The 23,958-nt window shown below is 47.4% G+C and overlaps 2 protein-coding genes across 9 annotated transcripts in view; one reads left to right on the top strand and one right to left on the bottom strand.

Moving 5' to 3' along the window:
* MDM4 (MDM4 regulator of p53) overlaps positions 1 to 879 on the bottom strand; it is a 65,124-nt gene extending 64,245 nt beyond the window's left edge. For 5 of the 7 annotated variants that reach the window (XR_013959466.1, XR_013959467.1, XR_013959468.1 and 2 more), the window contains exon 1: positions 753 to 879. The gene's annotated coding sequence lies outside the window, so the exon portion shown is untranslated. The remainder of the gene's footprint in view (positions 1 to 752) is intronic. The other 2 variants (XR_013959469.1, XM_080648887.1) reach the window with 2 other exon arrangements.
* A 10,973-nt stretch (positions 880 to 11,852) lies between these two features.
* PIK3C2B (phosphatidylinositol-4-phosphate 3-kinase catalytic subunit type 2 beta) overlaps positions 11,853 to 23,958 on the top strand; it is a 74,669-nt gene continuing 62,563 nt past the window's right edge. For both annotated transcript variants that reach the window (XM_080649361.1, XM_080649360.1), the window contains exon 1: positions 11,853 to 12,216. The gene's annotated coding sequence lies outside the window, so the exon portion shown is untranslated. The remainder of the gene's footprint in view (positions 12,217 to 23,958) is intronic.

Genomic DNA, 23,958 nt, shown 5'->3' with positions numbered 1-23,958 from the left:
AGGAAAGTAAATTAAGCTTCCTCTCGGCATTGCTCTCTTCTCTCAGGGGTGAATTCTTTCACAGCCGGTGTCCCCGTCCCTCTACCCCTCCCCCCCCCCCCAAAAAAAACCCAACAGAATGAGCAGCAGCATTTTCTCACGGCGTCGCTTTAAAACAGTGGTTTTCAAACTTTAGGTGTACAGGAATCAACGGGGGGTGGAGGTGGGGAGGGGGCTGTGCTGATTAAAATACATATTCCTGAGTCTCATCTCCTGATATAGTTTGGGAGGTCTGGATGTGGCCCTAAAGTGAGCATTTTTCAAACAAGCACCCCAGGCCTCTGAGACACTGGACCCGCAGCCCCCAAAATCGCTACCCTAAACTCTTGACGCACCTCCAGTCCTTCTCCCGCCGCCCTCTCCCCGACCTCCGCGCTCCAAAGTGCCTCAGTATCCCTCAAATCCCGCGTCCAGCTGAACATCGTAGCCCGACTACTTGTTATGTGGGAACTGATGGCTGAGCCGCACCGCGTCACTGCACCTCCGCTTTCATCTCCCTCGGGTCTTCATCTCCCACGGGTCCTCATCTCACAACCCTTTCCCCACCAGCCCGTTCCGCCCGGCGCCACCGTCCCAGGCCGCCCACGCCGCCAGCTCATGCCGCCCCGTCTCCCCACTCGGGACCCGCGGGACCCGCCGCGCCGCTGCCGCTCCCCACTCTCCCCCGCCCCCGGCCTCCCCGGCGCCGCGCCGCCGAAACCCCAGAACCACACCTGAGGGCCACTCGCGAGTCGCTCCCGCGCTAAGCCCAGAGGACGTCAGTCAAAGGCCCTCAGGCCTCAGCCGCAATTTGAAACCCGGGTGGCGACCAATGAGAGCGCAATTTCCGGTTTCCCATCCACCTCACGTAGGAGCTTCCGGGGAGGCCTCGGGGAGACCATAGATGGTCAACTGGAGGGCTAGAGAGCTAGAGAGGACGAGTTCTCCCCACCATAGAGTAGACCCCCTTCCGGGAGACAGAGTGGCGAGGCCTAGACCGCGGAGAGTGTGAGGTCTCCGGAGCGAACATTTCGGGAAATCGCGAGGTCTTGTGATGTCTGCAGACGCGTGTTAGGAGATCAGAAACCTGGGAGGGGAGGAACCTAAGGGCATCCTCAGAGGCAGCCTTCAGCTTGTCAGAAAAATGCCTCTCCCTCCGTTCCCCAGGATGAGGAATTAGAAGACACCGTCTTCAAACTGAGAAGGGTCGGCTTTGATTTGTGTTGGATATTGTGTAGATTGACACTGTGATGAATCACGCTGTCCAGTAGAATAATCACCAGCTACATGTGGCCTGAAATGTGGTAGCCCAAATTGAGACGTGCAGTAAGTGTAAAATACACATCAGATTGAAAGTCTTAGTAGGAAAAAATAATGCGAAATATCTCATTAATGATGTTTTATGTTGATTACACATCAAAATGATACTTTGGATATGTTGGGTTGAATAAAATATATTTAATTTCACCTGTTTCTTTTTACTTTTTTATGTGGCTACTAGAAAATTTTAAATGACACCTGTAGTTTGCATCATATTTCTATTAAATGACACTGGTGTGGAATGTAGGCTGGGACCAGATTGGAGAGGATTTTGAATGCTGCTATAAAAAGTGCCACTTGTTATTCAATAAATAATAGGGAAGAATCAAAGGGTTTTGAGCGGGGGGGTTAGGGGGGGGAGGCAGTCTAATATTATTAATTCGATGCCTCAGCATCCCATCTACACACAGCCAATTTTAGAACTCATTCTACCATTAGCTCTGGGTAGACGATTATCTCTGGTGATGTGATTCTTATAGAGAATACTTAATATGGTAGTCCTTGTTATTGTTTTTAATGTACACGAATGGAATAAATCTAGGGGTAACGTTATTCCTTTTGCCCAGAAATAACCCGGTATCGCCAGCTTTCTAAATTCTCTATATCTCCCTCCATTCCAGTCAAATAAGTTAAGCCTTATTTACAGAATGGTGGCTATAGTTAATTTGTATCGCAGATGGAATTAAGGAACAGCTAACAAAAACCCTTTCTTGACCCACTCTCAGCCCCACGGTGGGTAATGCTCAACGTCAGCCCTTTTGCAGAGGGCAGTGCTCAGATTATTATGGCTGTGGACGAGAACAGCCTTCCGATGCCAAGATCAACAATATCTCCCCTTTTAGGCATGTTCGGCTTTCCAGTCTCTCAGGCTTAATAAGGCTTCTGACCCCAAGGTTTTCTTCGCAAAATTACTTACAATACAATCTCACTATGAGTGTCCTTTCTCCCACTTTATATTACACAGTTCGACCCAATAGCTTCAGAACAGCGTATTTGTATTCTCTTAGGCTCATTGTTTTTTTGTTTTTTGTTTTTTTTCTGTTTATCGGGGAGGCTTTAGAACTGATAGCCACCCTACTATCAATCGTATAATAGACCAGACATCACTGCGACGCTTCAAAAGTAGTCTACCTCGCCGTTCTCTTAACCCTGGACCTATTAGAGAGATTACAAATCAAAGAAGCCTACCTTACCTGATAATGGTTATTGTGTACATAAATATCTCGCAATTCTGAATTAGCTGGTAATGCTGGAGAAAGGTGCATGATTTATTTAGGTCTTATGTTTTTCTCTGGCGCACGAGTCCCCAGCTTTCGCGTGTTTCAAAGTATCACAAAATGCAGGCGGAAGGACTTGATTACACAAGAGTCCTTACTTTTTGTAAGGGTTTGCAACAGCCCTAGTTCCACGTGAGAGCCCGGATAGCTCAGTCGGTAGAGCATCAGACTTTTAATCTGAGGGTCCAGGGTTCAAGTCCCTGTTCGGGCGCTGTGTTTTTGGCTCCCCGCCCCCCTTTTTCTTTTTCTTGTTTTGAACGGGCGCTTTGCGTTAACGTCTGTCTTTGTTAGTTTTGTGTTTTTTTTTTTGCTTTCTCGATTATTAGTAATCTGAAAAAGCAAATTCCTTTTCGCTGCGAAACTACGGCGCAAAAGCTCCATACTCTCCAAGAAATTAAGTAATTGCGCACAGTCATTTTTCTCCTGAGAACATTTTTCATAGTCTGAAATCAATGAAAAACAAAGGAAATTCAACTTAAAATATGAACACACTTTAGCATTGGCATGAAAACAAGACGCCCGAACAGGGACTTGAACCCTGGACCCTCAGATTAAAAGTCTGATGCTCTACCGACTGAGCTATCCGGGCGCTCATGGAAAAATGCTGTTCATCTCTTTACTTGATATAATTCTAATAAATTGCTTTTCCAAAAAATTAAATTTAGGTGTTGATTAGTTTTAAAGTATCTTTTTGAAGAAGGTTTTTTTAAACTGTCTTTTCTATTTTTCTACATTTAAGGCTTGTGTTCTTCAAGCTCTTTCATATTTGATAAATTATCGGTATCTACTGGATTCTCTAAAACTCAATGGTACGAAATTACAGAAAAATGGGCAACCAAGTGAACATCACTTTCCCGATAGGACCTCTTAATTTTATTCTGCTGAGCCAGATTACAGTATTTTTCCCTTTAAAGAAAAATACATTTCCCTTTACTAGATGATGTAGTTGTTAGATAAGCATCCCTTTAGCACAAACGAAGACACATTTGATTCAGGAATAGAGGAGCTAATATAGGAGAAGAGACTGTGGAAATGTGGTTCTGGATTTACATTGAGAAAAAGGGAGCTTTAGACCTTTAATTCAGAGTTTGATTAATTTTTGCCTTTCCTCTTTTCCAGGCAAGTTATAGTTTTCAAGTCAGACTCACACCCTGAGTCCTTCTAAAGCAGTATAAGTGTGCACCCATGGAAGAAGCAATATACAGTATTAAAAATAACAATTTCCAGATTAGCCCAGTTTTTCCTACAATCAGACTTATCAACCCTGACGCATAGGGTGTGGAACACAAGATTATGAAATTTCAAAGACTGATAAGGGAATTCATTTTTGTTTCTGGGAACTTGAGACTTCTGAACACAATGAACAACAAAATAGCTCAGCCTCAGTTGGAGGAATTTCTTTCCTACAATTGTCTGATTCTTTTAGAATAAGGACCAACAAATTATGTGATCCTGAACGGGCCTGGGTTTCCGCATTTATAAAATAAAGGAAATTGATTATATGATCTGTAAGAAGCCTTCTAAATCTAACAATTTACCACTCTGTTACTCTTCCCACTGTGAATTAGATTAGAAGTGAAAGATTCAAAATGCAAAGGAAAGGGATGATTTACTTGAACAAACATTTCTTGATCATCTGTTATTGCTTAGGCTCCAGGCTAGCTCTAGAGTAGGAGACAGGTGACACAGATCCTAGTCACATCTAGGAAAGAAGGCAGACATTTAAGCAAACAATATTAATAAAGTAATAGATGCAGTCATAAGAATTCAAGTACAAGAGTGGCAGGAGATGAGAATGGACGGAAAGGCAGTGGTTATGTAATGAGGGTGGAGGTCCTTGAGTTTTCAGCAAAGAAAACACATGATCAGAGATGTGTACAAAAGACATTGTAATGAGCCAGGCAGATATTCCTTTACTCATTCAGACATTTCTTAAGCACCCACTGTATTAGATAAGGAAAACTTTTTGATCTTTTTATGAGTAAGATGCATTATACCTAACTTTTTTTTAAATTTGAATTGTTTTTTATTTTTCAATCGCAGGTAACATACAATATTATATTAGTTTCAGGTGTACACTACCTAACAGAGGCAGTTAGGGGAGATCAGGCAGGCAGGCAGGCAGGCGAGCAGTTAGGAGCCAGCGGTCCCGGATTGCGAGAGGGATGTCCCGGATTGGAGAGGGTGCAGGCTGGGCTGAGGAACCCTCCCCCCCCCACACACACACACAAATGAATTTCGTCCACCAGCTTCTAGTGAAATCAAAAGTGTTTCCCTCAAGTTTCTCACTTCACATAGACTGTTGAACTTACTTCTCCCAGTAGAGGTCAGTCTAAACTGAAAGATTCTATATTTGAGGCCCACCTTCCTTCCTTCCTTCTTTCCTTCCTTCTTTCCTTCTTTCCTTCCTTCCTTCCTTCCTTCCTTCCTTCCTTCCTTCCTTCCTTCCTTCCTTCCTTCCTTCCTTCCTATTGTTGACAATATTATAGGTGCCCCCTTTACCCCCCTCCCCACCCTCCACCCAGCCCCTGCCCCACCCCGGCCTAAACCACATTATTATCTGTGTTCATGGCCTATACCAGTGGTCGGCAAACTCATTAGTCAACAGAGCCAAATATCAACAGTACAATGATTGAAATTTCTTTTGAGAGCCAAATTTTTAAAACTTAAACTTCTTCTAATGCCACTTCTTCAAAATAGACTCGCCCAGGCCATGGTATTTTGTGGAAGAGCCACACTCAAGGGGCCAAAGAGCCGCATGTGGCTCGTGAGCCACGGTTTGCCGACCACTGCCCTAAAAGATATATCTGCGAAGATATTGCTACATGAGATGTCTGAGATTTTATTGCCTATGTTTTCTTCTAAGTCTTCTATAGTTTTGTACTTACATTTAAATCTTTTACCCATTACTTACATTTAAATCTTTTACCCATGTTTAGTTTATTCTTTTGTATGGTGTAAGTTGGTGGGCTAGTTTTATTTTATTTTTTGCATGTACCTGTCCAATTTTCCCAACACTATGTATTGAAGAGACTCTCTTTACTCCTTTGTTAAATATTAACCATAATGGCATGGGTTGCAAGTTCGATCCCAGGTCCGGGTGTGTATGGGAAGCAACTATTCGATGTTTCTCTCTCTCTCTTCCTCTCTCTAAAATCAATACACTTATCCTCAGGTGAGGATTTAAAAAAAGAAAAAGAAAAACTCAGACACTGGCATCAGCCCTCAAAAACGCTGGGTCACCAAAAAGCTGTAGGGAAGAAAGCAGAGGGACTGATATCAATGAAATTAAAGAAATCAATCTAACCACCAACTATTTACAGAGCACCCTAATCTCATCTCCAATATCCATTCATCTTTCAAAGATGCTTAAATCTTTTTGGAGAAAAAGCATTTTAAAGTGAAAATAGTATAAACATTGCCTTTTTCAAATTTAGCTCCAATTTGTTTTACAGATTAGCTCTAGCCCATAGCCCAGCCCTGAGAGAACATAACACAAGTACATGGATTCAATCACCTTCCCCTCCCTCTCATTTCAACCACTTGCTCCCTAATAACCTACTTCTTGTTATTACCCCGGAGCCATAAATGCTCAAGTGCCCCATTGTCTAGCCTGGTCACTCTCGGGTGTAGAATGTTAAATCTTCATTCATTCACTTATTCACCGAGTCCTTATTGAGCACCAGCTTTGGGTCAGGCAATGAAGTAGACCTAGCAATTAAAAGGTAAACCCAACAGAGATATCCTAGTCCTGAAGGAGCTTATAGACCAGTTACCCTTCTCTTCCGTGCCCTCCCCAATTCGGACAAATGCAAACAATTATAACACTGTGATTACTGTTATAATCCAGGCACCTAGTGGGTGTGGGTAGGCATCCTTAGAAGGCACTCTGGGGAAGCTTCCTGGAAAACTAGCTGTATGGCGTATTAGTTAGCTATTGCTGCTGTAACAAATGACTGAAAATTTAGTGGGTTAAAACAACACAACTTATCTTACAGCTTCAGAAGCCCAACATGGGCCCCCCCGGACTAAAATCAAGATGCCAGCAGACTGTGATCCTTTCTACGGCTCTAGGGGAGAATCTGTCTCCTTGCCTTTTCCAGTTTCTAGAAACAGCTCACTTTCCTTGACTCAGGACCTCCATTCTCCAACTTTAAAGCCAGTAATGCTGTATCTCTCTTACCATTCTTCCATCATCACATCCCCCCACCCCTTTTTTATAAATCCTCACCCAAGGATATTTTACCATTGGTTTTTAGAGAGAGTGGAAGAGAGAGGGAAAGACAGAGAAAAACATCAATTTGAGAGAAACATCGATTGGTTGCCTCCTGCAGGCCCCCACCACCAAGGCCCAGGTCAGGGAGGAGCCTGCAACCCAGGTACATGCCCTTGACTAGAATCAAACCAGGACCTTTCAGTCTGCAGGCCAACACTCTATCCACTCAGCCAAACTGGCTAGGGCGTCCCCTGTGTTTTTTTTTTAATCCTCACTGGATGATATGTTTTTATTGATTGATTTTTAAAAATGGGGAGAGAAGGAGAGTGGGAGAGAGAGAAAGAAAGAAACATCAACTGGTTGCTTCCTGCACACATTCCGACTGGGGATCGAACCCACAACCTAGGTATGTGCCCTGACAGGTAATCAAACCCTCAATCCTTTGGTGCACAGGAAGGTGCTCCAACCAACTGAGCCACCCAGCCAGGGTATCACATCTGCTAACTGGCAAAGGTGTTCTGCTTTTAAGGCCCATGTGATTAGATGGGCTCACCTGGGTAATCCTGGATAATCTTCCCATCTGAAGGTCCTTATCTTAATCACATCTGCACAACCCTTTCACCGCCCAAGGTAACATTCACAGGTTCCGGGGAGCGGGAAGCAGACGTTTCCGACATTTCCTCCTTTGGGAGGCCATTACTCTGCCTGCCATGTAGAAACACAGCCACGCAGGGTGATGGCGGTGGCGATGGGGGTGGGAGGCCCTCTCCATAGCTATATGTTAGCAGGTTTTCAGCAAGGAAGCAGATGTTTGCTTTAGAAACATCACTCTGGCTGGGGTGTTGGAGAAAAGGTTGGAGGGAGCAACATTTGTGGTGGCCCCAGGCTTCTCACTCCCCCTTCGAGGTGAACAGCTTCTCCTCAGCGTCATGTCCCTCCTTGGGCACCTCCCCTTTTGTCAGGCGCCCTCTGTCCCCTTTATCCTACAGCTGTACCTATTCTGCAACCCCCAGCCCTGATTTAACAGTCTACACTTGACTTTCCAGATCTGCAGAAGAAAATGATAAAAACATTCATATTGAAACCACTACATGCTAGACCCGTGGTCGGCAAACTGCGGCTCGCGAGCCACATGCAGCTCCTTGGCCCCTTGAGTGTGGCTCTTTCACAAAATACCAGGGCCTGGGCAAGTCTATTTTGAAGAAGTGGCGTTAGAAGAAGTTTAAGTTTAAAAAATTTGGCTCTCGAAAGAAATTTCTATCACTGTACTGTTGATATTTGGCTCTGTTGACTAATGAGTTTGCCGACCACTGTGCTAGACTATCCGATCCCAGCCATATCCCCAGCTCTGCCTACAATTCTATTCCTCTAACAAGCTACCACTCATTCCTTTCAGTGGCTATTTTAACCTTAACCACTCTCCTTAAACCTCAATCCCATCTTGACCCCTTCTCTCCCAGAAGATGACTTAGACGCTGTCAGGTGGCAACCACTTCTCTCAACTTCTAACCTCTAGAAGTCTAGATCTACCACAAATGCATTGGCTTGTGCATTCTTCTTCCCAAAGACAGCCCAGGCAACCCCACCCTCCCGTGCCTAGATTCCATCTCCTCTGGGGCATTTTTCATTAATCATCTCTCCATCTCCTTTGTCTTCCCCCTGAGCATGTTTAAGCCTTTCCCATCTGGAAAAAAACAACAAAAAACCAGACAACAAAAATCTTCCCTTTGATTCTGCATTCCCCCATCCACTGCCTTACATTTCTCCTTCCCATGGATTGCCCAGTTTCTGGGAAGAGTGGTCTATATTCATGTGTCTCTTGCTCCTTAACCCCCGGAGCCTGGTTTAACGATGACTGTTCTCCCACCACTGGTACTGGTGATTTTCTTGCCAGTCCAAAGGGCCATTTTCAGCCCTGTCCTCCTGACTGTTCCTGCTGCGCTTCTGTTCCAATCTCTTTCCTGATACTTTCTCCCACCCTCCTTTCTGACACTCTGTGGTCTCTGTTTTTCTATCAACTTCGGTGTTTATCCTTGGTTTATTATTATTTTTTTAAAACATATTTTATTGATTTTTCACAAAGAGGAAGGGAGAGGGACAGAAGGTCAGAAACACTGATGAGAGAGAAACATCGATCAGCTGCCTCCTGCACACCTCCCACTGGGGATGTGCCCACAACCAAGGCACATGCCCTTGACCAGAACCGAACCCGGGACCTTTCAGTCCGCAGGCCAACGCTCCATCCACTGAGCCAAACCGGTCAGGGCTGGTTTATTATTATTTTTTAAATATGTGTTTATTAAATTGATTGGGTAACATTGGTCAACATGAACATATAGGTTTCAGGTGTGGGTTTCTATGTTGCAAGGTCTGTATATTGCACTGTGCGCCCACCACCCAGAGTCAATTCATCTCCTGTCACCTTATATTAGGACCCCCTTCTACTCCCCACCCCCGTCCCTCTGGCAATCACAACGATGTTGTTTGTGTTCACAGGTTTCAGTTTTATATACCATACTAGAGGCCCAGTGCATGGATTTGTGCACCAGTGGGGTCCCTCGGCCTGACTTGCGGGATCAGACTGAAACCGGGGAGGGACCGTAGGAGGGCTCCAGGGCATCTCTGGCCTGTCTCGCCCAGTCCCAATCAGCCGGATCCCAGCAGCAAGCTAACCTACTGGTCAGAGTGTTTGCCCCCTGATGGTCAGTGTGCGTCATAGCTACCGGTTGAAAGGTCCCTTAGGTCAGTGGTCCGAAAACCGCGGCTCGCGAGCCACATGCGGCTCTTTGGCCCCTTGAGTGTGGCTCTTCCACAAAATACCACGGCCTGGGCGAGTCTGTTTTGAAGAAGTGGCGTTAGAAGAAGTTTAAGTTTAAAAAATTTGGCTCTCCAAAGAAATTTCCATCGTTGTACTGTTGATGTTTGGCTCTGTTGACTAATGAGTTTGCCGACCACTGCCTTAGGCTTTTTATATATATAGACATGAGCAAAGTCATATAGTTCTTAGCTTTCTTGATTTCTTCTGCAGGCCTCTTCCTTCCTCTCTATCCCACCTGGGTGATCTCACCCATGCCCATAACTTTGCTGACCACTTATAATGTGAAGAGTCCAAAACTGATATCCTCTGTCCACACTTCTACTTTGAGTTTAGTTTCATAAATCCACTGTCAACTAGACATCCTCACCTAAACCATCTGTAGATGCCACAAACCCCACATGTTCAAAATTAAACTCACAATTGCTCCCCCAACACCTGGTCTCTGATTTACTATAGTCCCTCGCTTAGTGAATGGCATCACCTGCCACCCATTCTTAAGGTGTCAAGTGGGGAGTCATACTTGATTTCCTGCATTCAATACATTATCAGCTCTTACTGGTTTGCCTTCCTAACTATCTGTTGTATCTGCCCTCTCCTTTTCGGCCCAGCTCTCCCACTCCTGGCATAGTTTTGATCTTGCACTGCGAACATTGTCATGGCCCCCTTGTTGAACTCCCAAGCTGCACTCATGTGGAGGTCCAGAACCAGTCACCCCAAGATGTGCCTCTGTGTGTGCAGATTGTTTTGAGCTAGAAGCAACCTTAGCAGCAGGCTCAAGAGGAACTTCTGCCCCTCCCATTGGTTCACTCAGTGCATTTGCCCCGATTTCATCTTACATGAGAACAAAGCATTTCCCAATAAATCCTCTGAATTGTGAACTCACTTTTTAATTGCTTTCTCCCCTCTGTAGGACTTCCTTGGTGCATTCAAATTCCCTTTCCAACACTTATCCTCTTACTGAGCTCTGGAGTCGTTTAGTTCTACGGTATTACTCTATGAATCTAAGGATTGTGTTGAGTTTGTTGCAGTTTCGTAATAATGAGGACATTTTTAAAAGGCCTCTCTGACACCTGTGTCTTTTTTTTTTTTTTTAACGCTGATGTATCCCAAACAGACTAATGGTAGCACTTTAGCAAATATTTTCTTGAGACCAGGGACAGGAAGGTTGGCAGATGTTTTCATGGGGACCCTGGCTGGGGAGTCCTGGGCATCTGAAGGAGGTTAGGAGTCTTTAGACCCTGGATACCTGAAGGGGATTGCAGAGGAGGGAGCTGAGAACCAAGTATTGATCTTCATCGTCTGGCAAGGAGAGTCCTGGGGAAAAATAAAGATTCATGGTTTGAGAAAAATGTACTTTGAGATCATAGTTATTATGCAAACCGAATGCAAATGAGGAGCTGGTCCTCTCCTGGTTTCTTTTGGGTGTAGACTTTGGAAATTTCTAGAGACCACCACTCAAAGAAAGGTGCTTAAGAGTCAAATTGTTAAATATAACATGCTGCATGAAAGAGGGTTTTTTCCTCCCACAGTTGGGTTGGAGGACCCGCCACCTCCCCCCTCGGGTTGTTGATGGCTATTCTTTGAGGCTCAGGTCTCACGACCCACTTGGGCTCACAGAAAAACCAAGGAGGTTGAGTGTGACCACGCCGCTGACACAGCTTCCTCAGGCCCCTACCTGGACTTCAGACTCAAGTAGGGGTTCTTTTGGGCATCGCTCCCCTAAGGATTGGGGAAATTCCTCAAACCGATAAGGGACCTCAAAACTCTGTCATTTCCAGCAGAATGACTTGGCATTCACTTGACACAGTGCAAAGGGAAGAGTAACAGCCATCTGCAGAAACCCGAGTGGGAAGTGGAAATCTTGGCTCTAGGGTTTTCCAAGCAAAACTCGCCGCCGGCGCGTTTCTCCGGCAGGCGCACTGGCGGGAGGGAGTGGGTAGGAGGGGAAAAGAGAGTAGGGAAGCGGGGAAGGGGAGAGGGGCGAGGGGGAGGTGAGGGGGAGAGGTAGAGGGTGCTGGGAGGGGAGTAGAGGTGGAGAGGATAAGGTGGAGGGGAGGGGAGGGCGGGGAGGAAAGGGGAGGGGAATGAAAGAGGGGAGGGGTGAAGAGAGAAGTAGGGAGGGGAGGGGAGGAGGGCAGTCGGAGCTGCGGGCCCGCCCCGCCTGCCGCTGGGATTTGGCGAGTTGGGCGCTGGGGCCGGGGCCGAGGCTGGCGCGGCGGCCGCGCGCCTGTGCTGCCCTGTCCTGCGCCCGGGGCAGGTCTGGCCGCCTCGCGTCGCCGTGCAGTGCGCCGGGTCCCCGGGAGATGGCCTCTCTGCTCGCGCTCGCTGCCCCCGCTATTGTCTCACGCGGGGTTGCCTGACTGCAGGCTGCGCACGCTCGGGGCCGAGGACTTTCTTTCCCTGGAGCAGGTCCCGGCGCCCCTTCCTGCCTCCCGACCGCTGGAGCGCGCGGAGCCCGCAGCTGGGGAGGCGCGGCGGGCTGTGCGCGGCCGGAGCGGGGCCGGGAGCTGCGGGGCGAGCCGCGGCCGCGGCGGCCGGGTCTCGAGGAGAGCCCGCGCGGAGCACAGGTAGGACGCACGCCCGGCCCAGAGCGACCGCCCAGGGGCTGCTGGTGGCCCGGCGTGGAGGGAGCGGAGGTCAAGGGCTGCCCGCCCCCCCCCCCCCCCCCCGCCAGCAGGGCAACAGCCGAGGCGCAACAATGGCAGGAGCCGAGGGTGCCCGCATGGGCTGAGCCGGGATGCCGGGAGGGCGACAGCTCCATCTCGCAGCCGGAGCAGGTCGCCGACCCCGCTCCGCCAGTTTCGGGCACCTCGAGCTCCCGGGCCTTCCCCACCCCGTCCCTGTTAAACACACTCCCCAGCTCCCAGCTGCTAGGCGATCTGAACCGACCAATGGTTTGTTTAAGATGAGAAATGAAAAGCAAAGCTGCCCTGGAGTGGGGGGGTGGGGGTGGTGCTTTAGCGGGCCGTGGGTGAAAAGTCATCTAGCCTGAGGAATATATAAATTTTTTTTTTTTTTAAAGCCAGACGCAGGGTAGACTTGGCTTCTCCCTTATAAGGGTCCTGCAGCAAAAGGAGAAATCCTGGGAGAGGGAGAGGGAGAGGGACCCTCAGGCCCCAGTTCCGGGCCCTCCGGGAGGCGAGAGCACTCCTCTCCTGGCCTGTACTTGTCAGTCATTTTCAGCTCCCAGCAGCGGTGGCTTTGATGCTGGGGAGCCGTGCAGCCTCCCCGGGGGAGGCTGCCCAGCTGGGTTGGGGTGGGGTAGGGTGGGGAGCTCAGGGGCTTGGCAGGGTCCAGGGTCCTGCGTGGAAGAGGTGAGTGCGTGCACACACCCTCCTTGGCTGAGGGCTGTGTGGTGAGTCTGCCATTGCTCTTGCTCCTTCACGCCAACCTTCTCTTCTGGCATCTCCACCCCCGTTTGGGGTCTTTGTGGCTTCCCTGTCCCTGTCCCTATCCAACCAGCCTGGGATGGAATCCATTGTCTCCAGCTGCCCTGATGTTTTTTCTCTGTTCCATTGGAGGATTTTGTACCCTGGGCTGGCTGGTCCCAGCATGGCACCAGATTCTTTAGCACACAACTACTCCTGCTCCCCAAAGTGGGCCAACAGGGCGCCTCTCTCTAAACTACCTGACTGGGGCATGGCCAAGCAGATGTAAGCAATTTGCACTGAATTCCAACCCTGTAGCAGTCCCTGAATGAAAACTCGCTCTATTGCCACACTGGACCTTGGAAAGATATCTGGAGAGAAATGGCCCAGGGGGTGGCAACTCCGACCCCCAAATACACCTCCCTCCCCAACTCCAGCTGTGGGTCCCAGAACTGAGTGGTTCTGAGGCTTCAGAATTGCAGCTCCTCCGGAGCCTGGCAGTCCCATCTGGGATGGTGTCCATGGAAAAATTAAGTCGAGGCACATTTTATAGCCCTGCCTGGCAGCCAGCATCTGAGGAGATGGTGGCTGCTGCTCCTTTGCTCTGGGTGAGCCCAGGTTTCATTTCCATGGCTCTGGATTTACTGCTGAGTGTGCATGGGTGTGTGTGTGTGTGTGTGTGCCGGCTTCTGATCAAGCTCTTCAGCCCTGGCCAGAGGGAGCTTGTCCATTTCCCGCTCCCTGGAAGCATTGGTGAGGGAGGCCTGCAGGGTGTGCTGGTTGAGGAAGGCCTCAGGCTTTTTTCTCTGTTGCCCCTTTGAGGAGGCAGTGGCCTGGACTGCCCGTGGTCTTTGCCAATGACCCAGTGGTGCCCTTAGCAGATCTCCCTCACCCGTGAGCCTTTGGTTCCCACTCCGTGGTTCCCTCATCCCACCTGGGCCTGGTGTTGTGCAGGTGTCTCGTGTCTATGGTCCTTCAGTCTGGACAGCCCTATTCAGACCAGTAGGGAGAAAAATGAGGGATCCCTGTTCCCTGTGGGGGTTCTTAACTGGCCATAAACTTTAGGCTCCTCAGGCTCCCAGGATGTGAACTTGGACGTCATAATGTGGGTTCCGTGTCAGGAGGCCTGGCTTTGAGTTCTGGCGTGACTTATTTCCTAACTGTGTGAGCATGGACAGCTTGTGAACCTATCTGTGCCTCAGTTTGTATATCTGTAAAATGGGGGGAAATAATGCCCTTGGCTCACAGGGTTATTGTAAGGATGAAATGCACGGCTTGCTAGGAACGGAATAAAATCATGTATGCAAAAGCACTCTGAAAACTGCACGGTACCATACAAATGTCAGTTATTCATCCTGAGTTTAGCCTTGGTAACAAGGGAGGGAGAACTGGTGGGTTGGAGTTGGGGGAGGCGTTGGAGGAGAATGTTCTGGAACCTTTCCTTTCTGGCTAAGCGAAGAGCGATGTGACAGTACTGAGGTAACTGTTCTTTCGGTATTTCTTTTTAAATAGGGTTGGCAGGAGGGGAACTGGGAGAGAAAGAAAGGCTGCTTCATGACATTTGTAGGAAATTGGGGAGAGACATACACCCCTCAAAGGCTGGCTGCTGTCTATAGACAGGGTAGTGCTGAGCTGGCAGATAATATAATAACAGCTAACACTGATGTCAGCCAGCTAGTAAATGACAGGAGGGTTTTGAAGCAGGCAGTCTCACCCTGTGCTCATGATTTTGATGGTACTATAGGTGGACACTGAGTCTTGGGAGAGCAGAAAGGGCCAGTAGAGTTGCAGAATTTGTTCATATTGGGTCCCTTGACTTGAATGCCCATGAAATGTCACCAGACTGAACGTACTTTATTTATTTTTTAAAATATTTTTCTTGATTTCAGAGAGGGAGAGGAAGAGAAAGACAGAAACATCAATAATGAGAGAGAATCATGGATCGGCTGCCTCCTGTAACATTGGGGATCTGGGAACCAAACCGTGACCACCCAATTCATAGGTAGATGCTCAACCACTGAGCCACGCTGGCTGGGCTGAACGTATTTTGACAACAAGTTTCTTAAGGACAGGGGCCCAGCCCCAGTCCAGCATAGCATTCCAGTTATTTGAGGGTTGAGGCGCATGTGTGTGAATTCCTTGGGCTCCAGTCTTAAAGGCCTTTCTCTGCTTCCTCAGTCATATCCTTGGCCTAGACTGGGAATAATCAAATCAAGTAATTTTGCTTCCTTCTGGGCAACTCTAGTAAGAGATTTGGGCCCTTCGGGCCCTGGGATAATTGAGGCAAATCTTGTGTTTTGGTATTTCCGTACCTGCTTTATTTCATATCTGTGTTCTAAAACGAAAGCCTATTCTTCCATTTCCAATGATCACATAAAGTTTTACAACTGGAAAGGACCTGGGACATCATTTCCATGAGAAGTCGCACAGTTGCTAGACCCCATCGGTGGCTTCGTTGTTGGCAAATTCTGCTCTCTCCGAACTTTGGTGATGGAATTCACTCCCCCCACATCTCCTTGCTGGTTAGAGATGAGGACCCAGAATGCATCATTTGTGCTTTGGGGCAGAGACCCTCAAGGTATGGAGAAGAGGAGAGGGGTTTTCGATAGTCCGGAGGCAGAATAGAGAGCTCATGGCTGAAGGAATCGTTAACCTTTCACTCCTTGCTCTTCTTGAGAACCTCCTGGAGGAAGTCTTACCTGGCAGAGGCTCCATATGACTTCAAAGAGAAGCCAAAGCTCCTTTACCTCTTTAGAAACTCTTGTCCTTCCACCTTAACTCTATTACTCCTGCCCTGTCCCTTGAAAACTTTATTCAACTCCCTGCTTCCTAGACCTTTCTCAACCCTAGCCAGCATCAGTCACTGAGAGAGTAACCTCCTGGGCAGTATTTCTTCTTAATGGTTCTTCCTACTACACTGAGTGGCCAGATTATTATGATCTCTGAACGCATAATAATCTAGCCACTCAGTGTGTGTGTGTGTGTGTGTGTGTGTGTGTGTGTGTGTGTGTGTGAGGCCTGGTGCATGAATTTGTGTATGGGTGGGGTCCGGTCAGCCTGGCCAGGGGGAGGGGACATGGGCAGTTGGCCGGCCTGCCTGCTGGTCAAACTCCTGGTCGAGGGGACAATTTGCATATTAGCCTTTTATTATATAGGATATACACTGAGTGGCCAGATTATTATGCGTTCAGAGATCATAATAATCTGGCCACTCAGTGTATTTTTGTGCCTTCTTCTAGGTTTCTGGCCCTGTGGGTTAGAGGTTAGAAATCTAGAGGTTAGATTTTGACTTTATCTCCTCTTTCACAGTGGAGGAGGTGCCAGGGATGAGAGTGCCCTGCACACGGCTGGCTGTCCATGCCCACCAGGGATAAGCTTGTGTAGAGGCATCCTTTCCAGCCAAGTCTTTTTCTTTTTCGAAGTCTAGTTGGCGCTCTTGGCAGCAAACCAGAAGGCATAAGGTGGCAGAAGAGTGGAGAACCAAGGAGTTTCTATTTTGAGGAAATACTACAGTTTACCCTGCCAGTTTGAAGGAAGAGATGTGTGCTCTTCCTGTCTCAGGTCACACACTAACCCTGAACCGAGATTAGAGGAGCGATGGAGCCAACTACTGAGACCTCTGGTGAGAGCCCTGCTTTCCTGAAAGCAGAGCATCTGTCACATTTCTGACCCGCCGTGCTGTTGTGTCTTCCAAAGGACGAGGCGCACCATTCTGACCAAAAAGGAGAGATTGTTTGCAGATTGGATATTAGGGGAACCTGGGGAAAGGCAACTATATTTTCTCAAAAAACAAAACAAAATTCTTTGTAACCAGGGATGTCATATTTTCACTCTAGACTTCAATAAGGCAGATTTTAAGATTTTTTAAAATTGATTTCAGAGAGGAAGGGAGAGGGGGAGAGAGAGAGAGAGAAACACCAATGATGAGAGAGAATCATCAATTGGCTCTCTCCTGCACACCAGGAATTGAATCATGACCTGGCTCACAGGTCTATGCTCAAGACTGAGCCACACCAGCCGGGCCAGATTTTATTATTGTTATTTTTTAATTAAGAGGAAAGATAGAGCTCTGACCAGTTTGGCTCAGTGGATAGTGCGTCGGCCTGCGGAATGAAGGGTCCCAGGTTCGATTCCAGTCAAGGGCATGTACCTTGGTTGTGGTCATATCCCCAGTAGGGGTTGTGCAGGAGTCAGCTGATCGATGTTTCTAACTCTCTATCCCTCTCCCTTCCTCTCTGTAAAAAAACCAATAAAATATATTAAAAAAAAAAAAAAAAAAGAGGAAAGATAGATACAAGGAACTTTGAAAGATAGAGTGGTTCCAGGGGTTTGGCAATCCTTGAAGGGCAATTTTGACTGTGCTGTTGCCGATGATTGCAATAAGGAAGGGGAAAGGAACTACTTGAACAGAGAATCAAGCACCAAGAAAGGGAAGAGGATAGCTATTGGCATTGAGTGTTCATCCACCTGTAGCTTTTAAAACATTATCTTCATTTCTCCCTCTCCCCAGCCTTGGAGGAAATGGGTGAGGATGGAATTGTCTCTTTCTCTTTATAGTTGGGAGAACTGAGATTTATATTAGGTTTAGAGTCCAACTAAAAATTATGAAACATGGCCTGGCCAGTGTTACTCAGTGGTTGGAGTGTCCCCCGTCAGGACAATTGTGGGAGGCAATGGATCAGTTTCTCTCTCTCTCTCTCTCTCTCTCTCTCTCTCTCTCTCTCTCTCTCTCTCTCCCTCTCTCCCTCCCTCTTCCCTCCCTCCCTCCCTCCCTCCCTCCCTCTCTCCCTCCCTCTCTCTCCTCCCTCTCTTCTTCCCTCCCACTTTCTCTGAAAAGCAATGGGAAAAATATCCTCTGGTGAGGATTAGCAAAAAAATAAAAAATAAAAGAGATAAAGAAACATGCCTAAGATAGTACAACTAATTAAAGAAAAGCTGAAGTTTGGAACTAGGCCAGGATTCCCCCTGTGCTGCACTGAAGGGACCTGTGAGAGAGAAATCAATGAGGCCCAAGTTCTGAATGAGCTGGGGCTTCCCCGAGAACCAGATGACAACAGAAAGTTCTTCAAGTCATCTGTGGAAGAAGCTATGATCACAAAGGGATGCACGTCTGCCAGATAATGTTTAAAAATAACTCACTTAACCCTGGTCTGTTTGGTTCAGTGGATAGAGAGTCGACCTGCAGACTGAAGGGTCCCGGGTTCCATTCACATGCCTGGGTTGCGGGCTCAGTTCCGAGTGGGGCGGTGGGGTGTACAGAAGGCAGCCAATCAATGATTCCCTTTCATTATTGATGTTCCTATCTCTCTCTTCCTCTCCCTTCTTCTCTGAAATCAATAAAAAAATGTATATAAAAAATAATTCATTTATTCATGAGTTCATAAGGACTTCAGGTACTTTCAATGCCTAGGATGGATAGCCTTCCAGAAGTTATTGTTGAGTGGGTGGGGGGACAAGTAAATGGCTATGGTGGGGGGAGTGTGGGCAATTTGGGTTGATGAGACTTCCTGGAAGAAATTAAATGTTAGTGAACAATGAGTAGGAATTGGGATGTGGGTGAAGTGAGTGGTGAAAGAGATGAGTTGAAAGTAGTTTAATCTGGCCAGAGCTGTTTTATTTATTAATTTTTCATTCACGGGTTATGCACTGAATGTTCACAATATTCCGGGTGCTCTCCTAAGTGTGCAGTAGTGAAGAAGACAGACAAAATCCCTATCTTCTTAGAGTTTATGTTCTGGAAGAACTTAATTCACTAGGAATAAATTAAGCCAATCTTGTGTATGTTACTGACTATGATTCTCTTCTGGTAGATTAGGAAATTACTTGTACATAGGCTCTGACTGAACTTATGGAAAGTTTGAGAAGAACTCTAGTGATAACTCTATGGATAATATAGGCTGAGTTCATTAATTGGTGATGAATTGTTGGTCCAACAAAAACATCTTAGGCTCTAGCCAGAGTGGCTCAGTTGATTGCTGGTTTGATTTCTGGTTTGATTTCTGGTCAGGGCACATACCTGGGTTGGGGATTTGATCCCCGGTTGGGGCACATGCAGGGTGCAACCAATTGATATTTCTCTCTCACATTGATGTTTTTTTCTCTCTCTCTTTCTCCCTCCCTCCCTTCCTCTCTCTAAGCAAGTCGTCAGGTGAGGATAAATGAGACCAAAACCAAAAACTAACTTGACAGGTTTGTTGTGAGGATTAAACAAATACTGTGTTGGGAAAAAAAAAACGTGAAAAAAATGTTCAGTACCTCTGCTCTTTTATTCTCACATTCGTTCATTCATTCATTCATTCATTCATTCAATTGACAGGCATATAAATTCAGCATATGGTTAAGAGGATGGCTCTGGGGTCAGATTTCTTGGGTTCAAATTCTGGTTTTCCCACAAACTAGTTGTTTGACCTTGAGAAAGTTATTTATCTGTGCTTTCATTTTCTCATATGGAAGATGGGGAAAATAATAGTACCAGGAGAAAACAAGGCTGTTTATAAATAAAATGAGTTCGTTAATGAACTGCCTAGAACAGTGCCTGATACATAGCAAGGGTTCAGTGCATGGTGGTTGTTACAATTCTTTTATCATCCTTCAATAGCAGGTTTGTGCTAAACCCTAGGGATACAAACTTGAATTCAGTGTGGTCCCTGACCTCGAGGTAACCACGCCGTGCTCTAAAAAGTGCAAGTGAATGCCCTGGCTGGTGTGGCTCAGTTGGTTGGAGCATCATCCTGTACACATACCCAGGTTGTGGGTTCAATGCCTGGTTGGGGGGCATATGTACTAGAAGGAACTGATCAATGTTTCTCCCTTCCTCTCTCTAAATTAATTAAAAAAAATATTCTTAGTGAAGATTTAAAATAATAATAATAAAATAAAGAATGCAAGTGAATGGATGAGTTTCTCTGTGTAATCCTATCAGCTCATATGAGTCACTTGCCATGTGGCTGCCCCAAGTTTGGTGCAATCTTGGGTAGCATTTCATAGAAGTATAGAAGCTAGGACCAGGGTGCTTAATATTTTGGGGCCTCTAAACTCTGAGAGTCTAATAAATACTATGGGGTATCTACCTGGAAAAGTAAATTACAACTTTGTCTTCTCTTCCTCATTCAGCCCCAGAATCTCTGCTCATGCAACGCAAAGGTGTTACCTCTTCTCTGGGTTGGTCAGACCACGCTCAGAACACAGTCTTCAGCAGCTCTGTACCTTGTGTAAAACACTGCTCTGAGCAGCATGGGGAAGACAAGATAAGTAAGAGGTCATTTTTTTATGATTAACTAGAGGCCCAATGCATGAAATTCATGCAAGAGTAGGCCTTCCCGGCTGCCGGCACCGGCTTCCCTCCGGCACCTGGGACCCTGGCTTCCCTTGCAGCCCCAGCTTCGTCCGGAAGGATGTCCGGTCTAATTACAGTATTACGTTGCCCAGTGGTCGGAGCATTGGCCTGCAGAGTGTCTGCCCACATACCAGTTGGGGGAGGTGCAGGAGGCCAGTCCATGTCTGTCTGTCTGTCGGTCTGTCTGTCTCTCCCCCCTCTTCCTCCCTTCTATAGAAGAAATATCTTCAGGTGAGGATTTTTAAAAAAAGATTGTAGTTGTTTTTTAGATCTTTATCTTTGTTTTCCAGAAGTTTAACTCTGATGAGCATAGGTGTGATTATCTTTGTATTTATTTTTATTGGAGTTCATTGATTATTTCTGGATTTTGTGGGTTTCTGTTTTTGATAAAATTTAGAAAAAAGTTGGCCAAAAACTTTCCCACCCGATTTTCTCCCCTTTCTTCTAAGACACCAATTATGTGGATTTTAGAGTGCTTGACATTGTTTCAGATATAGCTGAGGCTTTGTTAGTCCCACCCCCACTCCCCAAATGCTTTTCTCTCAATTCTTCAGTTTGGGTGGTTTTTACTGACTTGTCTTCAAGTTCACTGATCTTTTCTTTTGTTACATGTAACCTGCTGTTAATCTTATCCAATGACTTAAAAAAAATTAAGTGTTTTTTTGTTTTGTTTTTAATATATATTTATATTTATTGATTTCAGAGAGGAAGGGAGAGGGAGAGAGAGACAGAAGCATCAATGATGAGAGAATCATTGATCAGCTGTCCCCCGCATGTCCCCCACTGGGGACCGAGCCCATAACCTGGGCATGTGCCCTTGACAGGAATCGAACCCAGGACCCTTCAGTCCGCAGGCCAACCGCTCTATCCACTGAGCCAAACCAAGTTTTGATTTCAGATTTTTTTTTTTTAAATAAGGAGGCTGTTTTAATCATTCAGGTCAGAAAAAGGAATACTAACCTTCTGGTGCCTAATATTTCACTTAATCAACGTAATCAGAAGCTTGGAAAGGAGTGGACCGATTTGAGGGAGATTTACACAGGAAGGCTGGGGGATCCCGCTCTCTGGAGGATTTTGAGAATGGGTACGACAGACTCGTCATGGCTCAGTGTGGAAAGAGCACTAGAGTCAGAGTCTGAGACCTGCTTCTAGTCCCATTGCTGCCACTGAGCAGCTGTGTGGCTCAGTGATTTCTCCCCTCTGGTCATTGTTCTCTTATCTGCAAAACTGGACTGGGATTTGCCCCTCCACTTGTTTATTTATTTGCTTGTTTTCTGAGTGGCTGGGGCGGGTAAAGAAGTGTTTTGTGGTGTGGGGGGAGAAAATGGGGGTATACCAGGATAATCTTTGATATTAGCTTGAACATTTGATACAATGTAATACGTCTGGGTTTTTTGGCAGGATGGAAAAAATACTGAATTGTGACCTCCAACGAATATCAGTTTAACCCTTGATTTTATTATTTGCTTGTTCTGTGACCCTGAACAATTTACTCAGTCCCTTTCCTGTTTTCTAGTTTTCTCGTTCATAAAGTAAGGCTAATAATATCCACACTTAAGGATTGTTGTGAGGATTAAACAAGACAGTACTTGGCACAACATTCCAGCGGCAAACAATAGGTCTGTTTCCTTCCTTCATTTCTGTGATGCTCATACTCACTCAGCCTCCCGCTCCTCTCGCCCCTCTCCCTGCCTCCCGGGTTTTGGTCCATTTCACCAAACACTTCAATCACTGATAGTGGACAAGCGCTGGAGGGACTAATTTGACTGATTGTAATGGTGATTATGTTACTGGTCATGGTATTTCGGCAAGGTGCCTGTGGAGGGTCAGCTCCCACCTATGCCTACGGGTGCAGTCACACCTTGGCTACATGGCCAGCTGCCAAGCACGTAGGCTAATACCTGTGGAGAATGGCCCTTGACTCTTGCCACCCTGGTAAACCCGGAGTGAGGGTCACGTGAGTGAAGGCCCCATGAAGATGGGGCTGGTGGAGTGTGAGTGTGCGACACTGTGCCAGGTGGGCAGCTGGTTCACCTTTCTGCTGAGTGCCTACTTTGCCGGGTACAGACTTGGGGCTCTCTCTTAGGGGGACCTCTGTCTCTCTTGGGACATTCCTGTGCCAAGTGGGGCACAGAAGATGAGACAAAGGCGTCAGGCATGTACAGAGCAACAGTAAGACCAACTGACATGATTCAGGGCTCTACGCCCCCACCCCCTAGATCACTTCCTACTTAGAAAAGACATCTTCTTGACCCCTCCATGCAAATATGGTTTCTGTGCCATTTAGGGCAGGAAGGTTATTCTGGGGCTCCAGACACCAGGCCTGCATTTTAATCAGTCATGTCACACGCACAGCATCAGCGTGTGAAGGAGACACGGGGAGGAAGAGAAGTAAGGAGAGTTTGAAAGGGTCAGCCAGGGAAGGCTTCTGAGGGTCTTGAGTTGGGGTGGAAACAGGAGAGAGAAAGCAGGAGGGTGAGGAAGGTACCTCCAGCTGCCCCCATGGCTTTCCTGAGGCCCGAGTCAGGTGGCCTGGGAAAAGGGCACGGGAGTATACACCAGGCTGAACGTGCAGACGAGTTGGGCGGGTAGCACTAGACCTGCATCAGGACCACTGCCTGCTGCCCCCTTCCCAGTCCTCCATCTAGGTAATTCGCTCCCCTGCAGTTTGGGGATTCTGGACACGAAGAGGCCATCTGGGGGATCCCTGTGAGGCCCTGCTTCCCCAGTGGGGTTTCTCCTTTGACCTTGGTAAAATGGAATCCCTGGTCTCCCTCTGGGTTCAGTGTCCTTGGCTGCCCTGAGCAGGATATCCTTCTGCCGGCCACCAGGAAGAGTGGAGTGGAACTGTGTGGCCACGGAGGAAGGCCTGGTGGCTGTCTGGGTGAGGCTGGCTAACCACAGCCAAGGCCAAGGAGTGGAGAGGCCAGTGACTTTTAGAAGGACAAGCTGCCTGATGGGCAGCAATGGAGGGGGGAGGGAGCTTGTGTTCTGGGGAGGAGCAAGAGTTTCCTGGGCTTCAGGGGCTGAGACCAGGGGAGGAGGCCATGGAGAGGCACAGCCTGCACCGGGATCCACCAGCCTACCTTCAGGAGTCATTCCTCCCGGCCCCTCTGGAAATGTCTCCTACCCCGTCAGAATGGGCACTCTTCCCCTACACTCTGCTTTTCACATGCAGATGCCCCTGGGAGGCCTCTCTCTAACACCCCTGTGTAAGTCAGTGTCAGGTGTTGGGTGGTGTTTTGTTTGTTTGGTTTACCTAGGCTGAAAGATGCATCTCTTTTCTTTGCCCACCCTGCTCTGTGGGTACCCCAGGGCTTCTGCACTCAGAAGGGCCTGATGTACGAAGGGCCTTGGGCAAGGGCCTCCTGGGCTCTCTGTCTGGTGCCTCCTCCCTGGCATCCTTGCTCCCTGGCGCTCTCCGCCCGGCCTGTCCTCAGTTGCTGGAATGTGGGCAGGGAAGGGCCTGCTTGGGAAGGCTCAGAGCTGCCCTGGAGCTGAAGGCCTGTTTCCTTTCTCTTCTGGGTGCCACCTTCCATCTACTATTTTCAGACTTTTTTGCCAGGGACACTAGGTGGAGACCTGGTGGTCTCAGGCTAGCTTCC

This window comes from Plecotus auritus (genome assembly GCF_963455305.1).
Source record: "Plecotus auritus genome assembly, chromosome: 12".
Classification (NCBI taxonomy): Eukaryota; Metazoa; Chordata; class Mammalia; order Chiroptera; family Vespertilionidae; genus Plecotus; species Plecotus auritus.
The sequence above is the reverse complement of the archived record's forward strand: the minus strand, read 5'-3'. Positions and strand labels throughout refer to the sequence as shown.